This window comes from Myotis brandtii, unplaced genomic scaffold (genome assembly GCF_000412655.1).
Source record: "Myotis brandtii unplaced genomic scaffold, ASM41265v1 scaffold410, whole genome shotgun sequence".
Lineage (NCBI taxonomy): Eukaryota > Metazoa > Chordata > Mammalia > Chiroptera > Vespertilionidae > Myotis > Myotis brandtii.
Window position 1 is genome coordinate 1477594 of NW_005365764.1, and position 9100 is coordinate 1486693.

Below are 9100 nucleotides of genomic sequence, written 5' to 3' on the forward strand. Positions count from 1 at the left end.
CCATATACCTATCATCTGTGATAATGCCTGGTCCATAGTAGGTGCTCAGTAAATACTGTTAAACGAACAAACCAAAGCATGGCATATGGCTAAGAGCTCAGACTCAAGAGCCAGGCTGTTGATGTTCAAAGACCAGCTTGGCCACTTACTGTCCTGTGACTTGGTGGGTTTGCTTAGCTTCCCTGATCCTCAGTTGCTCATCTGTGCAATGGGAATAAGAGTAATACCACGCGGAGTTGTACATTTTCAATGAGCTAATTAATGCATGCAAAGCTGCTGCTGTACAATGCCTGGCAAAGAAGTGCTTGATATATGCCGGCTCTTACTATTTTAAACATCGGCCTTGTGATTCTCCTTCTATCCCCTTAGGTAGTCAGAGAGTGCTCTGATTATGGGTAAAGATTCACACGTTATAGCGTTCATCACAGTGTTCTTTTAATAGTAAAAAATTGAAAAACAATCTACATTTCTAAGATGATAGGATTCGTTAAATAAAGTATGGCACAACCTTTGAAGGAATACCGGGCAGCCATTAAGACTCAAGTTCTCAAAGAATATTTAATGGCGTGGGACAGTGAAAAAGTAGGTTATAATTCTTAAATCGAGTCCTGGATAGCTGGTGGTTTGTTTTACTATTGTTCTTTAAACTGTATTTAGTCTTTCATGTATTAAGTGGTTTACAAAAATGCAGGAAAAAAGCAAGATGCAAAACTCTATGATCTCAATGTAGATGTCCATGTTTTTCACACACCCCGACACGGTCATGGGAGAGAAAAAAAGATTGGAACGAGACAGACCGAAATGTTAACAGTGGTTCCCTCTGGGTGGTGAGGTACTGAGAGATCTAAACCATCACTTCTGCGCCTTATGTTTTCCAGACTCTGACAATGAACATGGAAACTGAGACGCTTGAGTAATCAGGGGAACGGGGATTTGAAAGATTCAGGTCAGTTTTCCAACAGCTAGTCCCACAGCGTGTTAATAGGTGATCATTGAAATGGCGGTTCCATGGGGCAGGCGAGTTTGACGATGGCAGGGTGAAGGGAGGACGAGCGATTCCACCTCGCAGGGTCTTTCCTGGAGCGCCCAGCTGGCCCTCACTCAGCAAGAGGGAGCCCCTGGCTGCACAGTAGCTCATGTGAATCCCTGGGTGTGAGGTGGCACTGGGGGTGCTTGGGTGGCCCCTTCCCCGCTATGGGGCCTCTGAGGGCCGCGCTGGTCTCTCCCGGCTTCCCTAGACAGGAGATGGAGCCTGGGCCTGGGTCTGCCTCCTGGGGGCCCCTCTCTGAGCCTGTGTCCACGTGGAATGCCCCTCCTCTGCACTGAGCCCAACCCATCTGGTCATGAGTTGCCAGATTGGGTTAGGGCAGTGGTCAGCAAACTCATTAGTCAACAAAGCCAAATATCAACAGTACAAGGATTGAAATTTCTTTTGAGAGCCAAATTTTTTAAACTTAAACTATATAGGTAGGTACAATGTTATTAACTTGGGTGCTCCCAAGGCTTAGGAAGAGCCACACTCAAGGGGCCAAAGAGCCGCATGTGGCTCGCGAGCCACAGTTTGCCAACCACAGGGTTAGGGGGTTACTGATGCACCCCCCATGATTTCAGGATTGTATTTGGATGAGAGAAGCGATGTCCTCCCAGGAGATCTGCAAGGTCCCTGGACGCGAGGCTGGCTTTGAGGGGTCCCCCAGGCCTCACATAGCACCCAGGGAACCCTGCCAGTGCCCCACTGGGAAGCTGCCCCAAGACCCGCTCCCTCCTGCCCTCTGCTCCCAAGTCAAGACACCCAGGCAACCCAAACCCTCACAGGGTCCTCCCCCGATTCCTGCCCCCTGCTTTCTGAGGACCCCCTGTGCATCTGCTCCTCCAAAAAGCCCCCATGATTCTCCGTCCAGCAGGAGTCACCCCTTCTCGGGATACGCTGGAGAGAGCTGCTCCTCCGCGCACACCCCTGCAGGCCCAGAGGCACAGGGACAGGGGTGACACGGGAGAGGCATCCGGCCTGTTTTTCTGGAGCATCCCGAACCCAGGTAGCTGCCCGGGGTTCGTGCTGCTGACTCACGGAGTCTGAGTCACCATCTTTCCCAGGTTTCGGTTTCCCATCTCTCCCATAGAAACAGGAAAGGAACCTCCCGTTTCTAATCACCGAAGACCCTTCTCATCATCGAAGACCCGGCTGCCAGCACACGCTAACCCGGGGCTGGGCTGGATGGGGGGGGAGGGGGAGCGGGGAGACCATTCCTGCGACAGTGTGCACCCCTGTAAAATGCTCATTTTTGTGGGTGTGATGCCTTGAGGAGCTCTGTCCCTGTGAATCCCAGCGTGTGTGTGTGTGTGTGTGTGTGTGTGTCCATGAACACCGGGAGCTGGGAGTACATGTAAGAAGCATGCGACGTTAGCAGGGGTCAAATGTCCGATATTGTGAGTATGTGTCCACACCCCATGCAACCTGGCAGTGTGTGTGGCTCTGGGTGTGTCTTGGGGCACGTGAACCCCTGGCACTCAAGTGGCTCGGTGCTCCCTCCTCCCCAGCAGCCCCTGGGAGCTCTGGGCCTGGCCCTGTGGGTTGGAGTCCCAGCCAGGCAAGGGTCTGCCAGGGGCATGGGCACAACCTCCCTGCCCAGCCCAGGGAGGTGCTGGAAATTCCGAACAAGCGAGGGAGGGCTGAGGGCGCCAACCCTCCCCACACACTCACGTTCCCTGGGTAACTGGTCCCTGAGTCAATCAGCCACAACCTCTAAGGGGCTTCCCAGGAGCCCAAGGGGTCAGAGCCCCTCCGCCCCCAGTGCTGCTGAGGCCCCACAGGGCCCTGGACTCTCTAGGGAAGCCCCCAAGGGCCCTCCCTGCCTCCTACATAACCAGGCCGAGCAGCCGGGGGACACCTCACACCTGCCCAGAAGGACCCAGCTTTGACTCCCAGCCACAAGCAAATGGAGTGAGGACCCCTGGCGCCCCGGCATCCCCCTGCCCCCTGTGGCTGCTCTTCCTGCAAAATCAATCATCCTGCCACAGCATTTGCGGGAAGTGGGGGCCGGGCAGGAGGGCTCACAGGGCACCTGCTCCCTTGCAGGGTGGCCTTCCAGGGGGGTGGGGAACAGGCTGTGGGCACCGGTAGGCCCTGCCACAGCACTCCCCATGGACCCCGGTCCCAAGCTCCGGGTCCCTCCCTACTGGCAAACCAGGCCCTGAGCTGAGGGGTGGAGTGGGGAGGGGTCACCCAGGGGGCACTGTCAAGGTGGCAGACATAGATGCAGAACGGCCCGTACCCGCAAGGCTGGGGTGGAGGGAGGGAGGAGGAGGGTGAGTGTCATTGGCTTAAGCCATGTTAAGTGTCTTCTGAGTGGGAAGTTGGGCCTGATTCATTCATTCATGCGTTCGGGGCCTTCCCCACACCTGGCAGACCAGGAGGTGCCCCGGGAGCCCCTCAGGCCTCCAGGAGCCCAACATATGATGCAGGAGTCTTGGCTGTGGGTGTGGGTGGCACCTTCTGGCTTGGCCTCCGCTGCCTGGATTCCCCATCAGAGAGCCATCCCCCACGCCTGGGGAGGGAGGCCTCCCCTGCTCCTCTGTTGTCACAGGGAACTGTCTCATTGTTGGGGCTCAGAGGAGGAGCCACCAGTCCCCATGCAGCCCCCACTCCCACCAGGGCTACTGATACAGACCACAATGAATGCCTTCCATTGGCACCCAGCTTTAGCAGGTGGGGGTGGCAGGGGAGCGTACATCATTATATTCACCCCATTTCACAGATGAGAAAACTGAGGCTCAGAACAAATGAGTCAACAGCACTGGGTTGGGACAACTAGAGGCTCAGGGAGGAGACCTGAGTGTTCGGGTGTGTGATGAGAGGTGGGGGTGCTGGGGTTGGGGTTGGGGGGAGGACAATCTCTTAGGAGATGTGTTCTGATCGGAAGAGCACTGGGTCAGGAGTCCTGCAGCCTGGGTAGAGCCCTGGCTCCTGCCTGGCTCGCTGAGCAAGCCGCGTCTCCTCCCTGGGCCTCTGCTTCCCCCCCTGTAAAATGGGGTGAATAATCCCTGCCCTGCCCTGCCCAGCGGGAAGCTGCAGGGAGCAAACCAGTGCTACTGGCTGGGAGAGGACTGTGGAAACGGCAGCGCGCTGCCAGCTCGTAGGAGTCGTCAGCCCACGTCTGCCTCCCAGCATCGCTGTGCCCAGAGGGAGGCAACCCAGCTGGACCCCGGGTTCTAGAACCTGGAACCCTGCCCAGCCTGGAGCTCCAGAGCCACACACGTCTGGGCCCCATTTGGCTCACCAGCCTTCCCTCCAGGCTTGGGGCTGATGTGCCCTGGGGGGTTGAAGTGGAAACAGAGTCAGGCAGCCCGAGATCCACCAGGAGCCTCCTCCACGTCTCAGAGCAGGGGCCTGGGCACAGGCCAGGATGCCAATGTGAGTATTAGCTGGAATGAACTAATTTGATGGTGCTGATAAAGGCAGGCTGCCTGGGGTCCCTCAGCGCCCCCCCCCCTCCAACTCCCCTCCCTCCACCCCCGCTGATAACATCGGGGCTGAGCTATTCCGGCTCCCCATTCTCGGGTGATGAAATCCCAGCTCAGTCGAGCTGGCTAGCGCTGCAGTTACCAAATCGCTGTAATTGAGATTAATTTGGGTGCCTGATTAGGTCAGCCCTCACAGGCACCCATTAATTAGTGGGGGAGGCTCAAAACCCCAACAGCTGGGCCCTGCACCCGGCAGGGGCTGGGGCCATTGGAGAAGGGGTGCTGAGCGATGCCAGGCGGGATAGGGGGGGCCAGCTGGACAGAGCCTCCCCACCCCATGCCGCTGGCTCAGCCCACTCCATCCAGAACTCTTCCTCCCCTGCCCAGTGGGGGAGGGGGCACCTGGCCTTTGACTCAGGCCCACAGGCAGCTCTGGGTCTCCAAGGGTTAAAGGGCTCATTACAGAGGTGGGGAGTGGGGGGGGGGGGGATGGGCGGCTTCTTGGACATCAAACAGCTCTTGCAAAACTTCTAGATGAGTTAAGTGCAAATGAATTTGAAACAGACAATGAAGTTCCCTTCAGAGACACCTGGGCAGAAAAAATGAAGGGAAAAGCGCCGCAGGGGAGCTCATTTGGGGAATTTTTTTTCTGAACCCAAAACACACAGGGAAAAACAAACCCACCCGTCTACACCGGGTGCCAGAGGCAGGCCGGCGCGCCCTGACTCAGTGCTGGGCTGGCAGCGAGCTGGGCACACACGTGTGGCCCGGGCACACGCATGGAAGTAGAGAGCTGCAACCCAGACGCGTGTGCAGAGCTGGCAGCACCAGGCACACACGTGTGGGTGGCACCCCCCACCCCCGGAAGGGTGTGGGGTTCAGCTCACTCCTGGAGGATGAGGGCTCCCCTGGGGGAAGCTGGAAGGAGACCAGGTGGGAGGAAAGGCCAGGTCGTCTGGGGTGAGAGGCAGAGCCCAGGCCCTCCGCCCTCCAAGGTGGCAGAGCAGGACTCCCCCAGTCACAGGAGTGCTCGGCCCTGGTGAGGTCCTCCCGATTGCCAGGCAGGTGCCCCGCCCACCGCCCCGCCCTGCTCACCTGACTTGCTCCAGTTAATTGCCTGCGTGTTTTATTTTTTCCCTGTGACGCTCACAGAGGGACAAAAGCAGGTTGTGTCACCAGGCTCTGGCCCCGCTGCCACCCACCCTGGAGCCTTGCCCTGGCCCCCGCCTCCCCGAGGACCCAGGGCCCCTGAGGTGGCTGGGCCTGGCCCAGTGTGACTGCGGGAGCCCCAGGAGCCTGGGTCCTCAGAGTGTCCCTCTGCTGACCAGCGCCCCGGGGGCCCAGGGCGTGCGACCTCCCTGGGGCCTAATGGCTCAGCCTCCTCACTGCAGTGCATTTGCAATTCATGGCTCCAGCGAGATTGCATTAGGGCCTGGCTGTCACTCGTGATGAATGTCGCTTGTTTTCCAGAAAAAAACGGGCCTGGGATGCGGAGTGACAGGGCTGAGGAGGCTCGGGCCCTTTGCTGGCCGGAGGACCGAGGCCTGGCCAGAGTCCCTCCTCCGCGGCCTGTCGGTGGCCCCGGAACTCAACTCCTCCTCGGGGTCCCCAGGGCCCCACACCCTTTGGGGGTCACCACGCCCTTTGGATGCCCTGTCCCTGAGGTTCTCCCAACAACCCTGCAGGGGGGACTCTGTCGAGCAGCGCCACTTGCCAGATGAGCAAACGGAGGTTTGCGGGAAGAGCAGGCAGGTGAGAGTGTGTGGGCTGGAATCGGAGAGGGTCCAGGGGTGCACAGGCTCAGGGGCTTCCTAAGGGGGTGGTCTGGGAGACTTCGGGGGAGGCCGGCTGAAGGGGCGGGAGAAAGACTCCCCTGCAGGCCCACCCTCCCTACTTTATCCTAGTGTGGGGACCAGGGGCCGTGCCAGGGACCCAGAGCTGCCGTCTGCCTGTCTCTGCTGATGCTTTGCCCTCTCTCCCTGGTCCTTCATGTCCCAAGGAGAGGAGCCCCTGTGGGCTCTGGGCAGTGCCTCCTGCTGGATGGGGGCGGAGGGAGCTCTTTCCTCCCCAGCCCACCCCAAAGCCAGGGCCACAGCAGGTCAGGGGAGCAGGGAACTGACCAGCAGGAGTTAGCTGGAGGTCTCATCTGGGGCCCCTCCCACATGCCCCACCCCCAGCTTCTCAAAGAGCCAAGGTTCCCCACGCCTTTGGGAACAGAGAAGTCTGGCTAGGCCTCCTTGATGACCTGCTCTGGCTCAAGAGCCCACAGTGGCTCCCACTTTCCCAAGGTTTCCCACATTCTATTCTGTTTTCTTTTTTTCTTTTTTTTAAAATATATTTTATTGATTTTTCACAGAGAGGAAGGGAGAGGGATAGAGAGCTAGAAACATCGATGAGAGAGAAACATCGACCAGCTGCCTCCTGCACACCTCCTACTGGGGATATGCCCGCAGCCAAGGTACATGCCCTTGACCGGAATCGAACCTGGACCCTTCAGTCCGCAGGCCGACGCTCTATCCACTGAGCCAAACCGGTTTGGCTCTATTCTGTTTTCACGCCCGCTCCAGCCTGGCAGAACAGCAGGCAGAAAACAGAGGACTATCTTGTGAAGCCCCTTCACTGGATAAAGGAACAGAAGCTCACCTGGGGAGCCAATGTCCCCCCAACAAATGCAACAGAAAAGATAGCCATAGCTCCTCTGGGGGCAGTTTTTCTCATGTGCCCGTTCACCTCAGTGATTCACACACCTTAGCCAAAAGGAGGTGGCTGAGGCGATGCCAATCCCGTGTCACAGACGAGGAAACGGAGGCAGAGTTCGCGGCAAGAGGCAGAGTTCCATCTTGCCTTGACTGCTGCTGTGTTCACTGATGTAGCCTTGTTCCTGGAACAGTGCCTGGGTTATAGTAGGTATTTGCTGAAAGAGTGAATGAATGAATGAGTAAATGACCTCAGCTCTGGGCTGCTGAGAGACTGGGCCACAGGGCCAGGGACTCGGGCCCTGGGTAACCCTCTCCTGACCTCCCTCTGTCCCCCGTGCCCTAGGTCCGGCCATAGGCAATCGGCTGACAGAGCCTTAGGAGTTTTCCCATGTCAGAGCCATGGGCGTGGGGGCCTGGCTCTTACCCAATCAGAGGCCAGGTTTCTTGGCATCCGGCCCCACAGCCCCAAACCCACCCAAAGGGACAGGGCAACGTAGACGAGACGGGGCGAGAAGCATTGGCTGGGCGTCGGAAGCCCGAGTCTGACCCCAGATGTGCCATTAGAATAGCAGCTACCGTGGCAACCCACTGCGGTAGGTGCTCTCTTTCTTCCCATTTCACGGACGTGAAGTAAGACTGAGACTGTGTGCCTGACGCTATCCCTGGTGGAGCCTCGGATCCCAGTGGCAGTCCGTTCTTTCTGGGCTTGTGACGCAGCGGGCGCCACCCCCCCTTGGGCCCTCCCCTCCCCAGTCCAGCACCGTCCTGGCATTTTCGCCCAGTGTGGAAAGCCTCACCTGGAATGCCACCTGTCCATTCCCACCTGCTCCAGGGTGGCCTCAGGGACCTTGCCGTCCTAGGGCATCCTCGTTGTCAGTCCAGTACTTGGGTTTCCCTTGGCAACAGTACTAGAGCCCCTGGCCCTGGGTCAAGTGGCCGGACAGGTTTCCAGAATCCAGATGTGCCCCTCCCCATAGGAGCAGGTGTTGGTCCCAGCTCCCTGGATGTGGACGGCAGCACCTCACCTCTGGAGTATGCCCGGGGCCAGAGCTCAGGGCAACCTCGGGCCGCCCTCCAGCCGCACCTTCCAAGAGAAGCAGGAAGCCACGTGAGAACGCTGGTCCAGCCCGGCCGGTGTGGCTCAGTGGTTGAGCGTCGACCTATGAACCAGGAGGTCACGGTTTGATTCCCTGTCAGGCCACATGCCTGGGTTGCGGGCTCCATCCCCAGTGTGGGGTGTGTAGGAGGCAGCCGATCCATGATTCTCTCTCATCATGGATGTTTCTATCTCTCTCTCCCTCTCCTTTCCTCTCTGAAATCAATAAAAATATATTTTTTTAAAAAAAGAATTCTGGTCTGAGTGAGCTCTCTGGGTTCGAATCCTGCCATTGTCCAGCGGGAAGACCCTGGGCAGCTTGCTTTTCCACTCTGGACTCCAGCTCTCTCCTCTCTAAGACGGACTTGACAAGGCCTCACATCGAGCAGTGATACGGGGCCCGTGTGACCTGCATGAAAAGCGCGGACACACAGTAGGTTCCTGGTAGGTGGGATAAATGACACGAGACATTCTATCAACTGGCTGTGCGGTTCAGTGCTCTGAGCCCCTGGGCACCATCCCTCCTGGTGCCGGGGTCCTATCCCCACCTGTCCTCTATCACTGCTGCTGTGCCACTTCCCTGGCCATCTGTCAGCACCAGCTGCCACCTGCCGCCATCCGGGCACCCTGCAAGGCCCAGATGCCCCGGGAGCCCTGCCACACCCTGCCCTCCGCGCAGACTGCTCCAGCGGCCTCCTGGCTCCCAGACAAATGGCTCCAACAGCTCACCCCAGGTCCCAAGTCCACCCCCTTATCCTCACCCCGGGGCCCCCTACACCCCCAGGGGCTCCTCACAAAGGCCTGGGGCCCGGGGACCAGGCTAGAAGCCCTTCTGCTCACACAG